This window comes from Thunnus albacares, chromosome 24, assembly GCF_914725855.1.
Source record: "Thunnus albacares chromosome 24, fThuAlb1.1, whole genome shotgun sequence".
NCBI classification, from domain to species: Eukaryota; Metazoa; Chordata; class Actinopteri; order Scombriformes; family Scombridae; genus Thunnus; species Thunnus albacares.
In genome coordinates, this window is record NC_058129.1 from 7,187,305 (window position 1) to 7,208,574 (window position 21,270).

The 21,270-nt window shown below is 39.3% G+C and overlaps 1 long non-coding RNA gene across 1 annotated transcript in view; it reads right to left on the bottom strand.

Moving 5' to 3' along the window:
* The window catches only part of LOC122976668, a 73,914-nt gene that overhangs the window by 28,495 nt on the left and 24,149 nt on the right, over nucleotides 1–21,270 (bottom strand). Inside the window, exons 2-3 of the long non-coding RNA XR_006401011.1 lie at nucleotides 16,493–16,550; nucleotides 8,665–8,785 (exon numbers count right to left, since the gene is read on the bottom strand). This is a non-coding gene — a long non-coding RNA (uncharacterized LOC122976668). The remainder of the gene's footprint in view (nucleotides 1–8,664; nucleotides 8,786–16,492; nucleotides 16,551–21,270) is intronic.

Sequence of the window (21,270 nt, forward strand, 5' to 3'; positions counted from 1 at the left end):
GTGTGTGTGTGTTTGGGTTTTTTTTCTTCCTTAGGACAATTTCTTCAACAATTAGCTAGCTATTGGTCCTGTGTCAGGGGAGCTATTTTTTACCCAGTACCTTTTTTGCTTGCCACTGATAGTATATTACTTCCTAGTTCAATTTCTTCTGAAAAATTACACAGATCCAGAACCATCGAGATAGAAGTACCATACAACTCAAGGGACCTCATGTACTAGTATTTGTCATGCCATTTTCCAAAAATAAAAAAGAATGATCTACATCAAATGATCCACACTTCCACACACGTAACACATGTAACAGCTTACTTTTAACCTTGAGTGTAAAAAGCCTTTCTCCCAAGAGAATTCCCTCCATATCTGTGAAATGGTGGGCATGTGGTGTAACTTTCTCATTTGCTATCTGAAATGTCAATATCAATCCTGGATATTGTCAGCAACAACCATCCAAGTTAATGCTGATGTCATCTGTTTCCGGTCCTCCTTCAGCCTCTTGTCCAGGGACCGTGACGTTTGATTGACAGTTGAATAGTTGTGGTAAGTGCTGACTTTGACTTGACTTGACTTCCACTGGGAGGCTCCTGGTGGCCCCTGTTGAGTGATGCATTTGCAGATGAAGACTGTGGAGTTCAGAAAGCTCAGAAAAGGCCATTTAGTGAACCTTGAGTTGAGACTAAAAGGTCAACAATGAAGGTTTATGCTCTAGTTATTCCTCAGTCATGCAGTATATCAGTAGGAATTGTCATGCAGTCTGATTCAGTCGGTGTGAAAAAAAGGTTGAAAACTGGCTCATACAGCCACTGCTCATGCCCCCCTTATAAACTCTGAGCTTTGAATGTGAATGTCGCAACGCTCTGAATTTTTTTTTTTTTTTAGGTTTTACACAATTACTTCAGTGATCTAATGGATCAAAGCCATTCATGGGTTCTGGTAGCGTGCCACCTACTTCAACCTGGAAAGCTGAGCCCAGATTGACTCACTTACATTATATCTGATTCAGGCTTGCCATTACTTCCATGACTTCTGACTGCCAGAGCTGACTACAGGCTCTTTGACTCATATATTCAAAAATGTCAGTGATGTGGCAGGAACGGGGTAGAGCACAATGGCTGCGAGAATACGGAAGTAGGGATGAAAACTGGCTTCAGGCTGTGCTTTAGGAAAGAAAAGTGGAGCTGCAGTTAATTTGTTCCATATCAAATCTCTGCTATACAGCTATCATGACTAATTTTTGATTTAATATTGGGTAAATTAAGTGATCCGAAATGTGGTAGTATCTTTTGTTGGTTGAGTTGTTTGCCAGCTTGCTTTGGTCTATGCCACATATGTTAACACGTGTGGAGTATACTTTAAAAAAGGGAGAATATTAAAAAGAAAAAGAAAGAAAAGCTTGCATATTGGGTCTTACAAATAAATAATAATATGCAAATAAACATGTACATTATTTACGTTTTGCAAAGACCAAATGCATTATTGTTTTTAACTGGCGGGAGGTAGCAATGCACTTCTCGTGCCTAGTCTGCAAGACCTTGGCTTGCGGCAGAATCTGAACTCTTTTGGCCCAAATGGAAATCAGACAGCATGTTTTGCGTGCTCTCCATCCATGAGAATCCATCTTGCCCTATTGTTGTGGCTTCTTCTTGTTGCTTGATACCATTGGCGCATGAAAGAGTACGTACTTCTGCTCACGTAGAGGATGTCAGTTGAGTAAGTGGTCCTTCAAAGTGGCCCAGGCCACATTCATGTACACATTGCTAAAAGAATGTGGCCATATGCGGTCCAGACCACCTCCAAATGTGGTCTGAGTGATCAGATCTCAATGCGTCCACTTTTGATCGGATCACTTAAGACACATTGTAATGCCAGGTGTGACCATCGCCTATGTAACAGGTAGATGCATTTTTTTGTGAAGCACAAATTAGTATATATTTTCCCATGTTGAGTTTCAGAGAAAAAATATGAATACAACATGACCACCAACACATGCTTGTTATTATTAATGCTTGTGGAACTGTCTGCATTTTGATCCTCCTCTCATACCACAAAAACCTCTCTCTTGAAGAGGCTTAACTATCCTTAACAAAGGAATAACGCTATGAAGCTCATCATTTGTGAAACAGCCACCAGGGGGATAGTGAAAATATGTTTTTGACTTATGCTTAAATCAAGTGCTGGGCCCCCGAAAGTCAGACGAGAGAATGCGTAAAGCCCAAACACTAAGAACTCTATGAATACACCAAATACTGACAACATTTTGGTCTCTGTCAGAGATCCAGACTGATATTATGTGCTTGAAGATTTGATTGAAAGGGTATGCAAATGCTGTTCCTTATTTGCATCATTCTCTCACACAGTGATGATGCAGACATTGCTATCATTTTGAGCTGATGTATAAGAGCTAACAAAGCAAGCAGAGCTGTGAGGCATTTTGGATCGATTCACAGAGTGGTAAATGTAAATCCTCGGATTTCAGTTGTTTGTTTTACCGTGGCTGGTTTTAAGAAGTAATTTTAAAATCTGCATGACTCGGAAATAAACAGACGAAACCCTAAAGTTTAAATCTCACAGGATGATTGATAGTCATGCTGAATTATATCATATGGTGAGGAGGAACCAGGCACTGATCTCAGACCAATACTCCCACTCACAATATGCTTCACAAATGTTCAGCAGGCCTTGGCCTCTTAGAATAGCCATACTGTATGTGCATGAATGGACAGGATTTGGAAATACATGCAGAGCACTGCCACAGAAAACATAATAGATAAATATACTATAATTAAAAGATAAATATTATGTGGAAATATTACAGGGATTATTCGGGCCAAGTTTTATGTCATTTCACACATATAAAAACAGAGCAGCAAATGTAGATACTAGTTTTTGTATCGTATTTAAAACTGATTTGCTGTTGTTTGATGAAGGATCTTGGTCAGTGCTAATGAATACACTGAGTTCACTGGACTTCACAATCCTACCCCATGTTCCACCACATGACCGCTTTTAATGTGAAGCAGCAGCAGTAGGAAATATTGGGTTTGGATTAGCCGTAACTGAATGCTGCTTTGATACGGCGTTAGGAGAGTGAACTGTCAACAGTGAGGCTAATATCAATGAGATAAAATTAAAAACTGAATTACATACATGCATCATTTCGTGACTGTTTTCCCAAGTAGTTGAACTTCTTAACCTCTTAACTTTCTCAATTCGTTCTATATGGTAGTTCTTATCACTACATGTATAATCCCCCCTCCAACCACGACGTGGGTTGTACTGGCAGAGTGTCCGTGTATCCGCTCGTTGACTCTGCAGGAAGTGAAGACTGCAGAAGCAGCGATTCAAAGTTTACCACTAACTTCGCTGAGAACTTGAGACAAAATATGAGATATCTTTTCAGTAAGTTTGTTCCTGACATTTATTCAGCTGTTTCTCGGTTGTGGTACCAGATGAACGTTAAGAGACAATGTTGTTTTATCTGTGAATTCTTGCTTTGTACTTCCACCTAAGCGGTCAAATTATTTCAGTTTGAGAATCTTTTTTTCTGACTTCAAAGAAATGACCAAGCTGTTCACAGTACTCAGCCTAAAGCACTTAGAGCACCTTGATGCTGAAGAGAAAATGCTAGAGTTCGCACATTTATACTCAGACAGAAAAGACATCTCTAAGCCAAAAGAAGTTGTGGATAAGTTCCACTCTTTTCTTACACTGTATTCTGATTCAACCATGGATCTTAATATTGATGCAGTCCTACCATTCCTAATTGCCAACGACATGGATCGAGCATACCCGCATCTAACCGTTCCCTATAGGATTCTCATCAGCAGCTCCAGTGCCGAGCGATGTTTCAGCTGTCTGAGGCTCATTAATAGTTATTTGCCTTTGTGCATGGATGAGGCCAGACTATCCAACCTCACTTTGCTGTGTGTTTATCAGGACATAAACAGTGACAAAGACAAAGTGGTTAGCAGGTTTGCCATCATGAAGGAGAGGAGGATGAATTTTTGAAAAGGTCATATGATATGTACAAAGTTTGTTAGCCTGTTCAGATTGTTTTGTTCTATGGAGGAGTGTGGAATATGCAAATGGACTATTCTAAACTACAGCAGGGACAACAATTGGTAAGTGAAACATCCATAATTAGTCTTTTTTTTGAGTTATTTAGACATCTACAGGCTACTTTGTTTTAGTTTCAGTCAGACTTTGGATGCTATTATTTGAGAGGATGCTTCGCTCCATGTAATGATCTCTCCTTTCATGCTGCCATGCTTTCTCTGTCTGCAGTCTGTTATTGTGCACATGCTTACTTGTAAAAATCTGATTAGAAACCTGGTTACGCATCTACATGGCAGAGAAAATGGAGTGTTCTCCAGGGAGTGAAATCTACCTGTGAAAACCAGGTTTTTGTGATCCCATATTCTGATTACAGAAAGCAGGTTTCTCCTTTACATGACAGGTAAGAAATCAGCTTCCTGGAGAAAAACTAACAGTATCCACGTTACTCAAGTGCATGTAAACACTAGGGGTGTCAGGATTCTCCACTTGATTCAATTTGACTTTTGATTTTAAGGTCGCGATTCAATTCGATTTTCGATTTACACTTCTTTTTTTTTTCTTCAGCACTGACGGCTATGCCATTGTGAGACAGTTAGAGTCTACTTGCCGTCTGAAGGAAAAAAAAGAAAAAAAAAAGACAAAGATGACACAGTGTAGCTTACTGGTAGCCTGCAGCTGCATTACTTTTCAAGGCACTATGATAACTGCCAGAGTCGGATATGATGGAGAAACAGAACTGGAAAATCCTCCTGCTTCTTGTACTTCAACAGTTTGTTCCCAACTGACTGGTGAAATAAGTTATTGTTATTACATTTTAAATAAATCACACTTGATACCATGTCGCCTATCTTTTTAAAGAAGACTTTGACAAGGTAAATGACAGTTGTCAGGGCATAAAACCAATGATCTGCTGACCTTTACAAAGCAAGAATTGATAGTCTAACAATGGCATAGCTGTCAGTGCCGGAAAACATTTAAACTAAAAGAAACATTTAACATTTAAATCGAAAATCGAATCGTGATTTTGGAGAATTAGAAGCATCCAATCAGAAAACACTTGTGTGTGTTGTTCTGGAGGGCACAGACCAATGACATACTTATGAAAAACTAGAAGTTCTGTATAAAATGGGTTCCAAGCATGTCTGCACATAAACAGAACCTTTCAGTGGCTCGGACAATATTTTAATCAATTAAATTTTTTATAACTAAGTTTTTTTCCTCTCTTTCATTAAAAGGTAAAATACGGGTTACCCCATGAAACCACTATGAACTTTAATTAGTCTTGCTTATCACACATAGTGTTATTCTACTGCCCGGTTGTACTACATAAGTTCATTTACAGGTCAGACACACGCCTGCAGCCAACATAACTTACAACAGACACTTGCTCACAGCATGTGCTCATCACAACTCCTCACTTATAAAGCTGTATGCCTTCTCAGCAATCCTCCCTAAAAAATGAAGCTGTGTTCTATCAGAGTGAGCTGATCTGGGGAATACATATTCAGAGAAATTGCATATTCCACAGGCGATGCCTTCTTGATTTCCTCAGGGTCTTGAAAAAAACAAGAGTAAGATGGAACCAAGGGAGGTGGGGGTTGTGGGCAAAATTAAATTATGCCTAATTACCAGAGCAATCGATACCAAATTGAGTTGATATGCATCCTTCATGACTTAACTAGATATCAGATAGCGCGGGTAAGCAATGCATTGTAACATGAGTTGATGGGTAAAGGTGATACGGAGACACTTTTGATGGCAGGAGTTAAGGGAGTGACTCCTGTATTATCTGTTATATCAGGGTTGCGGCTGTTGTAGTTTGGCGGCGTTCCAAAATCTGGAATTGAGGAGACACAGGGGGAAGGTTGTTGTTATCGTCAGGGGTACCGTACCTTGTTGAATCTGTCATCAAGCCAAAATACATCAGAGTACAAGTGGGGACGTCATTCTGAATGTCATTTTTAATTGAAAAATAAATAAGAAGTGGCATTGCCCACGGCTACAATTCAAGCATATCATTGACGTAGTATCATCTACAGTATGTTGTCGAAATTATTATTCATCAAATCGTCCCGGAAAATCCCTGAATGGTTTTGGGTGATGCGTACTTCCAATTTCATGCAGCAACAATCAGTCCCTGAAGTGAATCCTGTCCTGCCCTTAAAAGGAGACAGCGAAGTTATCTGACCTTATCGCTCGCGCTGTGATGACGATAGACAGCTGAAGTGATACCGAGGGTCACGCTGGTGTTTTCAGCTGAGCAGTATGCTCTGGTAATTAGAGAGAGCACGGGTTTTATGCCTCCGATGACCAATGAGTTCATCACTGTTGAAATGCCCCGAAACTAAACACTGACACGCTGCTTGTGGATGACCCTACACCCCCGGCGCCCGCGGTGCGGTGCAATGTTTGCACATCCCTCCCGACTGATGGGAGTGAGGGAACAAAGTTTGTAATTGCTGTAACTGCAGTGAGCCCATACACTGATATCTTTGAGATAACTGAGTTTATGGTTGTATCAGGGGTGTTGCTCAGTTTTAGGACCCTTAGAACTCAGCTGAAAGAAAGTTACGAGATGGGGCTTTTTAAAATTTCAACAGCAAATTACATCAGTCTGGTGCATCTTGAAGCACACGAACCTAAACAAAGAAGCATAGTAAACACGATTAGAACAGTCTGTCCATGCCTGCAGTGATGTAATATAGTGTGTTGGCATCTATCTCCTTATCCCTCCTCTGAATTGAATTCTTCTCTCGCTCCCCCTTGTCTGCTCTGCTCTTTTTTTTTTAAATGAGCAAATGATTTTACGTCTATTTTTTTTTTGTCCCTGTTAGAAAGCTAATATTATCCCATGCTACATCATAACTGCAGTAACAAAAATCAATATACAGTGGGGAAACATAATGCATTTTGAATGGCTGGGGGGGGGGGTTTATATGCACTAGTAAAATACAGACAATCACAAATGAAGTTACACTTGTTTAACACACATTTAAAAGGAAGCTGTGAGGATAAGTGCTTTATTTTTTTTTATGAAATGATTGTTAAGTCTTGTCAGGTTCACTCTATTTGTTTAAGACTGCTTAAATATACAACTGAGTAACAAGATGGCAGATGTATTTTGTGTTTACAGTGAACAAACTCAAGTAAATGTATTATTCTCTGTTGGAAATAAAGCATTTGAAAATCAGTTTTGCATATGGAAACAATGGATACTTTAACTGTAGCTTGTAGCAATTTAGTATGAGTCAAGAGGCAAAGCTAACAGGTAATCTGGCTGCAAATCAGCACGCTAGTACACTGCTGCTCAGTCTTCTATCTTCCCATATGTATAATATTAACCTGTGTTAATACCACATTTATCTACTTTTGTTCCTACTCTGGAAAAAATAAGAAAACCCATGTGTGCTAACATTGTGTTTTCTGGCTCTACACCAGCAGTCCTGTGACCCAGAACCAGCACTGACCAATTAGTTGTACTCCAACTACACTACATCACAGAGATTGGCAGGAACTCTCCACCAAACACACCAAGCGTGGACGGGTCGCTCAATTTGTACCCCTGCCTGTACCTTAATTCACCCAAAGCCGGATTACAACACCGGCTCAGGTGAAATGACCAGGCTGCCCTGACCACTAAATCAAACGTAACTCACACTTGTGTCCGGCGCAAATGCTCCGTAGACAGAGTTCATATTGGAGAGGAGATGGTGAAATTTTGAACTATGCAAAAATTGTCATATACCTTTACCTTGGGAAAAAAAAAATTCATGGTTAATCTTAAAATATTCGGGGCATGCTGTAGCTATAGAGAGAGTTTGACATTGAGAGGATGCTGGCTGAATTCCATTTAGCAAGTATGTTGGAGCTCTGTGGTAATGCATTATGGCAACACATCAACTCCCAGGTGTAAATTTCTGTTTGAATATGTGTGTTTGTGTGTGTGTGTGTGTGTGTGTACAGATATGGCATTTCCACTTTTTACTGCTTGTTTGCTGAACTACTGCAGTATCTTGGCTTCACTCCCTGGAGCAGAATCAAAATATTGCTCAGCTGTTAGAAGTTACAAAGGAAAGTCGTATAACTAGTTTGTTCAGACAGTTTATGTTATAATATGCTAGAACTGTCTACAGTGGTAATGCATGGTAGATGCAGGGGGGGAAATACACAGAGGGGGCCACAGACTACCCTGGTAAATGCTTTGGCAATGCGTTTTAGTGCACACTGTGTTGTCAGTTCAGATTTAGCAGAAAGTCTGTTGCTTTATGAAAAAAAGGCCGCAGCCAGCATATTGCAGTAATATTCTCTCAACTGGATGTATATTAGCAATTATCAGCTTTTTGGTCTAGTTGTTAGAAACAGGGTTGATTTTATGTATATCTTAATTTGGAAAAGTGACCCATAAATCTACTTATCTTCACTAAAAAAGATTCACATACCACCTTAAATATTGAAGTGAATAAATAATTGACTTTAATTAAATTCTACTTTAAATTATTAACATTATGCTACTCTCTCTGGTAGGAGAAGCAAGCTTGGATGCATGCTGGAAACATTAACAGGACTCCCTCGCATGCCCACACACACACACACACACACACATACACACACCTCCTCAACTTCTCCATTGGAGCTGGTAAGTGGCCAAAGGTTGTAGGTGTTCTCTGTAGCTCCCAGGTGTGAGACTGTGATGTATCCAACCCTCCTGTCTTGCTGTGAATAAAATATGCAGCTATTTAAAAGAAAGAAAAAGGAAAAAAAGAAAAAGTTCTGTCACTCTGTGCAGTTTTAGAAAATAATTTTGATATTGTATACACAACTAAAAGCCTTCGCTAATTAGACTAAGCTCTTTATTTTTCAATGTTTAGATTGAGATTTCTTTATTGTCATTTCTCAGCACCCACGTACACTGAATTGAAACTGATCCTCTGCATTTGACCCATCCTATACACACACATACACACACACACACACACACTAGGAGCAGTGGGCAGCTGCAGTGCAGTGCACAGGGACCAACTCCAGTTCTTTTTGCCAGTGCCTTGGTCAGACACACTGACATTTAGTATTAACCCTAACATACACATGTCTTTTTTGATGGGTGCATGTGTTTCTATGGAAACATGGATTGGCCCAACACTTGAATTGATTTCAGAAAACCAAACATTTTAATCAAACAATTTGTTTCAGTGAGATGTATTTGCTGTATTATAATTCTCAGCAAAATGCTGCAAGTGCTACCACTAATAGTAAAAATCTAACACACATAATCTTATAGAAAAGATTAGCCCCCCAGCTGTCACCCTGGTTTTCCAGCTCCTTAAACTGTAATTGTAAAAAAAAATGTATTTTTCAGCTCTTAATGTGTCCAAAGAACTGAAATAAGCAAGAAATAGAAAGAAAATCCATAATTCATAATGCTCACTTTGGTCCCTGAAAACTGTAAGTATGGCACTTCGCCAAACGTGCAAAGACACACAGTCGCAGTGAGTCAGAACAACACAACACACAGAGCAACCGAGAGCTGCTGCATCTGGAGTCTGGAGGTCTAAGTCAAGTCAGAGGTTCACTATGTGAAGTTTAACCAGCCAAACCAATTTCACTCGAATAAAGTGAAGTCAGTAATGAATGTAATTACTGTATGCTGAACTTGATTCAATAATGAGAGCATGTCTGTAATCATAAAATTAGCCAAAGGTTAAGTTGCTAAAACAGAATTCATCACAAGACATGATTTCAGAGCCTTTATCATCCTGAGCTTCAATTTTAGTAGATATTAAAAGCTGCAGGTGCACAGCTGCAGTGTTAAACAAACGCTGTTAGATTATGTTTGAATACATCACATTTAAGGGAGTGGGTTGTTGGGACTGTAGCTAATAACTGCACGTCACCACTAGGAGATCTATTATTTTTGTTTGATTAGCAAATACATAACTGCCCTTCTAGCATAGTAAGGTACAGCACAGAGTCGACACACAAACAGGCTGCTGCCTTCTTGACTGTCAGGCTGAATATATTAGCCATGAGGGGATTAATTAGTCTGAATATCACTCTGTGTTAAACCTGATTGATTTGATTGTTTGATGGTAATTTAGTAACCACATACTCCTACAGTGTAATGTAATACATGGCTTTTAACCAAACATCTTGACTAGTGTAGGTCAGAGTAGTCGTACTGGCATGCAGTGCAGACTGAAAATGAAAAGGAAGGGCAAATGTGGTGATATTTCCAGCTTTTTCAGCAAGAAAGTTCAGTGTTGATTTGAGATATGTTTGTGAAACGTTTTGCTGCACAGCATAACAACTGTCACCTTCAGCTGTCTTTAAAAAAAAACTGTGGTCGAACATGACCTGATGGTTGGTGCAGAACCAGTAAGAGCTGCAGTTTTTTTTGTATGAATGCTGGCGTCTTGTCCCTGTTGTCCATCATTAAAAATAACATAATGAAAGAATAGATATAAAACACAGTATATTTGTGGATCTTGTGTTGAACCCATTTTCCTACAGTTGTTTTTTTATTTGGGTATAACCACATACTGTGCCCTTCCATGTCACCCTGCCAAAACCTTTTGCTATCCTTTTGCCACCCCATGTAAAATTAATTTTCAAGATCCACCACTGTGCTGTTATCTGCAAAAAAAATCCAGTAATTCCTCTAAAATAATTATTTTTTGCTTTGTTCCTGCTGGATTCTCACCAGGTGCTGTGGAGAGTGAACTGCTTCAGATCTTGAGGGTCACAGGCTGAAAACTGCCAAGTCACACCCAGCAACAATACTCTATGGAGCTGCAAACACACACACACATACACACACGACACAAAGGGCACAACACTTGCACACAACACACTTAAAGGACCGGTGTGTAGTGGTCGGTGAGGTTGCAGATTGCAACCAACTGAACACTCCTCCCCTTCCCCCTCTGTTTCCAAGCGTGTAGGAGAACTTACAGTGACTGTGAAACTCAGGAAAATTGCAAAAGGCCCTCTCTAGAGCTAGTGTATAGTTTGTTCAATCTGGGCTCTGTGGGAGATGACCCACTTCCTATGTGGATATAAAGGGCTCATTCTAAGGTGACAAAAACACAATAATTCTTAGTTTCAGGTGATTCTACACTAATTAAAACATACTTATGAATATTATATTCCATTTCTGTCAAGTCCTTTCTGCTAGATGCCACCAAATTCAACACATTGCACCTTTAAGTGTTTCACAAGATACTTGTCTCTGTCCAAATGCTTCATCTCGCAGGTGGGCATGGGCACAGATAACAAATCGGCAACATATCAAAACAAGGCTATGCCCCAGCGGTTCGTGTTTTCTGCACAGGCTTTTTCTTTGAGGCGTTAAAAAGCCAGTGGGTATTATTTTTAATGATTGTTTATTGAGACTAATCTGCCACCATAATCAAAGGGACCTTTGCAATCTGTGCGTCTGGCACTTTTTTTCTGTTTATGCTGCTGGCTGTTTATGTCGTGACTGAGATAATGGGACACAATCAACCAAATAAAGCAAAGAGAAAGGAAAGTGAGGAAAGGTGTGACAGAGCAGGTTTTTCACTTGGATAGATTTGAAAAGACATCACAAAATTGTAACTTTTACTTTGAACAAACGAGTGAATCAGGAGGAGATCTATCATTTATTTGTGAACCTCAGGGTGACTCATAAATACACTGCCGCAGTGTAATAAGACACATTGTACAGCTTTGTATAGAAATTGGTATGCAGTGAGGGTCCAGCACTGTCATTGTGCATGTTTTGTTTTTATTCATCTAATCTCCAATAAAACGTCAGAAATACACAATATCTTTGGAATCCGCCACTGGCAGAGAATGTAAAAGCGAATTAAATTCAATTGATGCCACCATAACCGACAACTTTGTCATTATGTGTCGTTCCTATTAAACGCTGTGGTGTCAATATTCAGGGTCCATAATGTTGACAAAACCATCTCAGATTGTGATGAAAACTTTTTTGTATGGAAGCTCCTTGGCTGTCCTTGGTCAAGTCAGCCCGTGATGAATCATGCATCGGATCAAAGTGGAGCTGCCATCCTCAGGGGGGCACAACATTGTCTGCTGTCGTCCTCATTCCACCTGCCGCCCTGCGTCAGCGACCGCAGGTTGGCTTCCCTCGAAGGATGTCACCGCTGTTGCTGTCCCCTGCAAGACCAAGCCCTACAGAAGTGGGTTTTATTTAGTCCTCTCCAACGACAAGTCCCTTCCTCACTCCACTGCCTCTGCAGCTGGTACTTGTTGGCGCCCATCTGTTAAGGGTATTGTTTATGTGGTTGGTGATCCAGAACTCATTACCATCCCACCTTCCCCTATACACTATTGTTCTTCCTGCTAATATGGAGGCCCTGATGCAATCTGTCTTGAGGTGCAGTATGGTTTCGAGCTGAAAACTGACAAAGGAGGATAAAAGAAGAGGAAGTTCCAGATGTTGAGATTTGTTAGAGGAAGGAACAATTAAAACTCTGACAAAGTTGGATTTTTCATTTCAAAGTTCCCTAAGTCCTTGCAAAAATGCACCAGTTACATAGATTCACAGATTTAACTCACTGATGTTCCAGTTGATGTCACCTCTATTAAAATAGTCACCATCTTCAACTTCCGACTGTCCTTTGAACAGAGAGAATGTAACTTTTTGTTCCAGAGACAAGACTCTTATCTCATTTGAAGATGGAGACAAAAAAAAAAGTTAGTAGCTTCCACCTCCTCACTAGTTTTAGATGACAGATGTACTTCACAGCACATGAATGCCGCTGCCACTCCACTGCATTATCTGGATTTCTGCAAATCTTACATCCAACATTGTTTTACACGAGAATGTCTTCAGGCCATGTGTAACCACCCATAGACAAATTCTACACTGCTCTTTGATTTAGAGGAGTACTCTTCAGCAGATTCCAGCATACAGTATCTTGCTTCATATTTATTCATGTGAACATCGTCAAAGTACAGCTCAGGCTCTCAGCTCTGCCTGCTCCTATCTGTGCTCAGGGTTGGCGTAGAGCAGTGATGTTGGCAGTTCTATCTACTTCTAAAAAAAAACTTCAAATAAATAAACCTTTTGAAATTAAATAGTAACTTAACACTAAAGCCACCTCTTTGGTTAGTATATGATATATACATTCATATATACATTTTATATATCTATTATATATTTTATAATATATTTTATATATTATACTATCAGCTGATAACACCATTTGTTTGCCAAGAAAAAATAAATCTGAAATATGATATCATATGAGATTTAAAAGTATAACTTCAGTGAGGATTGAGCTTAAAGATTCATTCAGAAGGATGTTTTCAATTTTCCCTCTAGTGTGTGTGTGTGTGTTGCCATTTTACGCCAGGGGATTCTTGAAAAGCAGATCTCAATCTCAAGAGACTAAAATGGTAAAAATAAAGGTTAAATAAATAAAAGTATTGAAGTGAGTAAAAGGTAAATTATATGTATGCCAATCTACATTCCCACAGTGGCTTGAGCTTATTGATGACCAACCACAGTATGTGTTTGTTGACACACAACCCAACCGCATATGGATGCAGGTACTCTAGTTTGCTTAATTAGTGCTGATGACAGTAATCAACCCTAACTGATGGGCTTATCGGAAAGTAAACTGTGCTCAATTGATTAGCCATCTATGCTGCATTTGATACAGCATACCAGTCCATTCATTGGCAGAGTGCCATTCTTACTCGAGAGGTTTATTCTGTTGTCCTACAGCAGAGCACAATAAGCTTTCTTTTAATGGACTCAGCCCTCTTTTCCCCCCTCACCAAACAAACTTTACACTGTTCTGAAATCAAACAATTATTAGCCCATCAGGTTGTTGTCCGCAGCCCCAGGTCCCAGGTGTATACATACAGTATATACTGTTGCGACCACTCCACAAAATGCTCTCAGAGCAAATTGTCTCAGTAAATACCCTGTGTATATCTTAACAGTTAATATTTAAAATTCTGCAACGGCAAGTCACCCAAGCCTTGATAGATGTGTCTGCCTGCTAGGTCGATGAATAATGCAAATGAAACTAATTCTTCCCGACCTAGTGCCAAGCCTAATACACATTTATATGCTTCACTAGTGAAAGATGTGTAAGATTCCTATTATGGGAAGGAAGCAATCTGTATTTTAATAATGGGCCTGATAGACCTTGGCCTTCCTTTCTTTGAGAGTCTGGCTGCACCTTATGTGACTTCTTGTAGAATTTAATGCAACAACTGTTTTCAGTAAAGACTGGGGTATATAAGATAGACCTTTTGGATATTTGTGTTGTGTCTTTTGTGTCATATGTGCAGACATGACATATTCACATTTATTTACAACTATTATAGGCTAACATATTACAGTATAATGTAGTCAGATGATTCTTTACTGGGAATGGTCATCAACCTTGTACAGAAATTTTTCCTCTCAGATCATGGCATGAAAAAGTTTATGACCACTTTGTAGTATTATATGTCTTAGCCTGAATGATGCTGTATATACTCCGTATGTCATGACAGCAATGGCAATGAACTAACTCCTGCTAGCTGGCTAGAAAAGCCAAGTTAAAACTTAGCCAAAACTTCTTTCACTCTTTTAATAAATTAAGCCAATTTGTGATGAGAAATACTTTACAATCGCTATTGTTTTGTACTACTCAGTACAAAACCTTACAAATATCTTACGAATATCTTTACATCCTAGTTATTCCAAGCAATAGATCTTTTTACTGCCTGTGCTCATGTGTAAGACAAATTGAAAGTCTTATTCAACCAAAATTTGCCACAGATGTTTCTACTCCTCTTAGATTAAAAAGAGCCCAACCATAAATATCTATTAGATTCTTACATTTCCAAGAGATGTGAAGAGATAAATCTTCATCGGGCAGGGATGTCCCACCTTCACAGAGGAAGGGGCATATAATGAAAGTCATGTTAACTTTAGATTGGCACAGAGTGGCTGCCTAATATGCAGAACACTTGCTCCTAATCCCCACCCAGTGCTGAATCCGAGACCCACCAATTTGCCTTAACAATTAAAGATTATGCTTTCAAGCAAATTTGCCGAGTGGTTTCTGCAAGTAGGTAGAAGAATAGGTTTATGATTTGGAAAAGGTGCCCTTTTTCTCCATTGCCTGCTGTGTGATTAATACTTGTGAAATAATCCTTTGAGTTTCTCAGGTTTAAGCATTTACTATAACAAGTGCCAACATTATCGCTAACGCTAGCGGCAAATTTTGTTCTCAAAGTTTTCAAAGAGAAGGAAAGTTGATGAAAGGAAAATAATTCACAAAGGAATGCAGAAATATGCATTCATTCTCCCGCAGTCCACAACTAAACTTGAATGCCCACACCACAACTACTTGACCATTGATCATCTGGAATAAGAGCCTCTAATCTCACAATGATACCTTTTGACTCCAAGTTCAAAGAACTAGTTACAGGCAAACTGCACCATTTCTCCACTTGTAAGTCAAGCCAACATGCTGTCTTGTTGAACTTCTGTAGTTGTGGTTCAATTGTATGATAAGCTGTAGAATGTATGAAGGTTTTTTTCTAACGTTGTGAACAACTTCGACCCCTGACCTCATGTAAAATTCACGGACTATGAATAAGAGTGTCTGTTGTTAAAGTACTTCACTTGAAAGGTTACATCTGTTAGAATTACAAAGATAGCCATTTAAAGACATATAATATAGCTTGTGCTGCCATATTATATAACATATTACATGTTTATATGTAATGTACAAAAAAGTAAGACTGAGAGTCCTCAGGAGGACTAATGAAGAAAATAATCTTATTCTTTGAGTTAAAGCTCGACAGAGCAAAATGGCCAATTTTTCTGGGTATGACTTAGCAAACTTGCAAACTTGAATGCCAAAAATGGAATTGTCTAAAATTTAATTGGACCAATCTAAAATTTTTATTAGTCACAGGTCCACGCATTTACTCAACCAATGATACTGTTTCTGCCCATAGAGCAGCACTTTCACCAAGACAGATTTCCTTTAACTCCAATCTTGTTGCCCATTGGGTAAACAAGCTAAAAATAGGTCTATTTCTGGCCCAGTCCCATTGACAAGAACATAAAGTACAAAACAGTATGCAAAGTTAATCAATGTCAGCCCAGGAGCTACCTGTCAAGAATGGTTTCAGTTCACTCACCAAGCTATTCGCTAATAGTGTATGACAATCTCAATGAGTTTTCCAACTTAAGATTCCAAACCAAATATCAGCACCTCCCCGTCTGCTAATTCGAAAAGCCTAAAATCAATTTAGAGCACGCAGTCGATGGCTTTGGATGGTCCCAGTATCTCTCCCCACTCATTTAGCTGGGTCTCTTGGTGGGGAAAGCGTAATTCAACTACCACTCTATAAATTCTATTACATGGCGCTGGCTATGGCTGTGAAAGTGCTGTGTCTAATGAAGAGCTCGTAGTACCTGACAGCCTGCTTCGAGCTTCTGCTGCAGCACACCAATCAGAGCAGAGAGTGGTCTTCTGTGGAGAAAATGCAAGAGACATGGTGCATGAGTGTGTTGGGGACAGATATAGACAACGCGTAAGTATGTGTTTAGACACTCTGCACATGCATTGTGGCTTTTAGTGTCAGATTCAGGCAAAGTCACATTTGTCTGCTCTCAAAAACAGATGAATATGACATAGCCGTACTGGACTCTGAACTTAAGTAGAGTTGCTGCTTCAGTGTACTTTTTAAAAGATTAGTGCAGTAACTTGTTTTATGTAAGAGGTTTGCATTTATTCTGTATGCTTTTAATGTTGAATTGTATTAATGTATTATTAATGTCACATGTCTATGCATGCTTGACTCCACAAGAGTTTTCTCCTTCAGAGAGGACAGATGACCATATGTTAACAAAACTAAGTCTACAGCCACACTAGTGCCCCTATGGCTGTAATGTTAAAATGCACAGTGACAATGCTAACATGCTGATTTTTGGCAGGTATTATGTCAACCATGATTACCATCTTTAGTTTAACATTTTACCATGCTAACATTTCATATTTAGCACTAACCGCAAATTACATCTTAGGGTGATGGGAAAGGCATAAGTTTGAAAAGGTATTTTGTCATATAGAACTCAACAAATCAATCAAATGTTAACCATACAATGGCGCTAGAAGAAAAGTTAAGTATCATCAGAGTTACTAATATTCATCTTGAATGTCTGTAGTAAATTGCATGGCAATCCATCCAATAGTGGTTGAGACATTTCACTCAGTGTCAGCCTCATGGTGGTGTTGGTGAGAAAAGTCAGGGGGATTCATCTGCTGGGGACCATAAATCCACCCAGTGTTGCTGTGATGTCAGTCTGGATCAAAGTGGTGGACCGACCAACTGTCCCATCACTAGAGCCATGCCGTTAGATTAGTTTAAGAAAAAAAAAGGCATTCATTATGATAGACAGACATTTATTTAGATCATTTAAGTTGACTTCTTCAACACCTGGGTTTGTCTTAGCTCAGTAACGAGAGTTTCAAACAACACTGCATCAAATGATTTGTTGCAGATAATCTAGTGGTAGATGAAATATTTAGTGCTCTGTTGTTTGAGAATGCTTGTGCCCTCCTATCCTGAAATATGGTTCAATTACAGCTCCCCATTGGAACAACAGCAACATAGGTCATCTCAGAGCAACAGCTGTGGCATATTTTTAAGTCAGAAAAAAGAAAGAGTAGAGTTGCCGCTGGCTGAACCACAGAAACTGTGGTTTGTGGGTGCAGGTACCTACTCTTCCCTCTAATGCATTTTTAAAGGACTAGAACGATGTAGGGAACACTGCTGTCTCTGAAAGTTGACAATACAGGTTTCATCGCAAATGTAGTTCTGGGATATGTAGGCCTGCTTTGAAAATTTACTAAAGCAGACAGACAGTTTTATTGATGAACACTGAAAAGGCATAATTCAACAGTAAACAGAAGGGTAGCAAAAATTCAAATCATAAGATTGGAACGTGGTATCACTCTGAAATTGATTTGTTTTACCTCCAAGTAAGAGAAAGTCTATTGTGTTTTCTGATACTCTAGACCTTAAACCTTAAAAGAACAGAAATTCACCTATATTCACCTTGTATTTTTCATTTTTGTATACTACTACTACCCAAAGGCTGCAATCAATTTCAGTGAATCCCCACAGTAGTTGGGGATGTTAGGGAAAGACACTAATACTGCCTTGCCTTCCATCAACAACTCCAATTGGGATGCCCTTGGGCAAAACTCTCAGTCCTAAATTACTCCACTGGAGCTGCTCAGTGGCCAACAGTAAGCAGCTCCGAGTGTAACCAAATTTGAGACTGTGTGTCACTGAAGGAACAATCTCCATTATCATTTTCACTTCATACAGGTTAAAAAGTTGTATTTTTCTTTCTCTTTTTTCATTATTTATTTGAATACAAAAGTGAATGACTGGAAAGAGATAATGAAATCTAACCAAATCAAAGATCAGAGTACTGGCCTCAATGTGTCTAAAGTTACAATTCTGTAATATTGTAAGTAGTCAGAGGCAAAATACCTGCTCCGTTAGGGGTGTGGCCAGTAGGGAAACCCTCTGGAGGGTTTCTACCAAAAAAAGAGCACAGCAGGAATGTGAATCAGTTCTTAAGAAATAAGATTTCACTGATGGTTCAAGTGCATGAATGGATGGGATAAACCTTGCTGGGTTGCTAAATGGCCCAGTGAAAGTGATTTTAAAGGGTGAGTTTAAGTGCATGGATGCATTTTGTACCTTCAAGTTCATAATATCAAAGGACAAATTGAGTGTTGCCTTTCCTCTCTTATCTACTTTGTGTTGCTTTCTGTCATACTGCCATTTCATGCCCACTTCAGGTTACAATTGCGTCAATCAAAGTAAAATTGATAAACCTGATAGCTAAGGAGAGGAAGTTACCATCTAATTCAATGCAAAATCAAAGTGCTGGAAAAAAAGGAGGTGGTAATTGAGGAGATGGTACGGTTGTCTGAAATGATACAAAGTGACACTTGGGGAGAGCGCGAACAACAAGAAGACTTGAAGAAATCAATATAGTTTATTGTCTGGACATTTTCCATGACTGTGGACAGCTGAAATGAAAATGGACATTTAAATTCAGCTGGTAATACCAACGGCATGCGATGCTCAGTGCTTAGGCCTCTAGTGACCAAGAGTGCATGCAAATGTTACACACTCCCCTGTCCAACAAGGAGGAGTGGAATGGCGCATCAGGCCTTCTGCCAAAGCTCAGTGACTTTATAATAAACACACATTCACACGCATTTTACAGTTTGTGCATTTTGTTTAATGTTCATATTCATGTATAAATCAAAATGAACCAGAAGCATCTCTGAGAAGAATAGCAGTTCTTTTTGTATTTTATCCAATTTGTTTTCATCTTCATCCACTATAAGTCAATCCTACTAAAGCAACAAAAAGACAAAAAACTGGCCTAATTTTTCAGAATTAATAATGAAACAAATTGTCATATCCCCACTGCAAACAAGCGGTTCAAAATGCATCATTTCTGCCTTGCTGAATGTGTCATCCAGAACATCCCTAGTACATGCATACACATAAACATGCCAGAAATACATAAATGCACATGCAAAAATGCCAAATGGAATTTTGCACACACACACACACAGCCTGACTCAGCTACTTTTGACTGTGCTGATGGTACGCATAAACACCCCAGAGGATGAGGTCACAGTGGGGTCGTGTCATTAACCTGCCCATGTGTGTTTCCGGATCAGCTGCTTTCGAAATCTCCATGGGAATATCAATCATGAGCATGTGTCCACAGTAATTTGTGTGCATGTGCGTGTGTAAGAGAGAGACTGTTTGCTTGCATGGTTCCTAAGGGATCAATCCTTTCAAAAACAAACCGGCCAAGCATGGGTTTTATGTTTGTGTGACCAGACATTTGTTAGTCTTGGTCATATTCACAGAGCTGCAAATACTGCAGAACTAGGAACATATTATTTTACGTATATAGATATGCTCATATACACAAACACAAATAACAGATTTCAAAAACGTCCAATATTCTCCTCTGTGAAAAATGAGTGTTTGTGTGTTGATAAAAGCATTCTCTGCTGTACCAGTGATGATTTTGTGTCAGAGGTGATATTTGTTTTAAAATGGCAGTGCTGAAATACTTAGTTTTTCTCTGTGGGATACTGATAGTTTAGATTGGTAAGGGGGGCCTCTCCTCTGTGACTGTAGATCACTGCCTCACTTCAGCAGTGAAATGTAACACCAAAATGATTTCTGGCAAGAGTGTAAGTCAATATGAAATGTGATTGAAATTTAGCCTTACTCACAAACAAGAGTACATTGCTCAGGATCTAATCAGTTCTACTTTCTAAATACAGTGGAAACCGCTTATAGTGATCTGTTCCATCCAGGTCAAATTGATCGCTATAAGCCAATGATTATTATAACAGTTTTTTTCTTCTTTTTCTTAATTTCTTATACAAATTATCATCTAACTGACATTTATATATTTATTACATGAGTATAAAGTAATGAAACGGACAGCTTCGCTATTTACTGAATTTTATTGACTGTTTCAAAATACAGTACAGCTGATACAAACACTTGTTTCGCTGCTGCATTTTGTTGGCTCGTTTTCTGCAATTTGTCATAAGCTTCAAGGAGAGCTCCTTTTCTTTTTCCCGTTGTGATTTCAATGTGCACGCAGCAGTAGCCTCAGGTCACCAGTTGGCGGCAGACGGATTGTGCGTTTGGGCTGCGGGGGTAGGGGCCACAGTGAGAAAGTTGAACCAGAATCAACTTTTGGAGAAACGCAACCTGTAATTTTGTACAACCCTGCCATGAGGGAAGATAAAAACATTACTAGGAAGAGGTGAGGACATTTCTCTTTATTTGATAACGTCATAAAGTTAGGCTTTGCTGACGGCTTCCCGACTCATTTTAATAAAGACGAGAGAGAGAGAGAGAGGCAGTGGTTGAGCAAGCTAGAAAGTGGATGAGGAGAGCGAGCGGTGGTAGCGAGAAAGCCAGTGTATGAGAGGAAGAAAATGTTATTTTCTGATTGTTTCACGGCGGTTACAAATAAACATGTCCACAGCCACACCCCACACCTCCACACAACCCTGCAGAGGTGCACTGCAACACCTGATAATGGTACCACAGCCACTAAATACACATCATACTTGTACTAATAGGAGTAAGGTAAAAAGAAAATAGAATTACCGTAGTTTA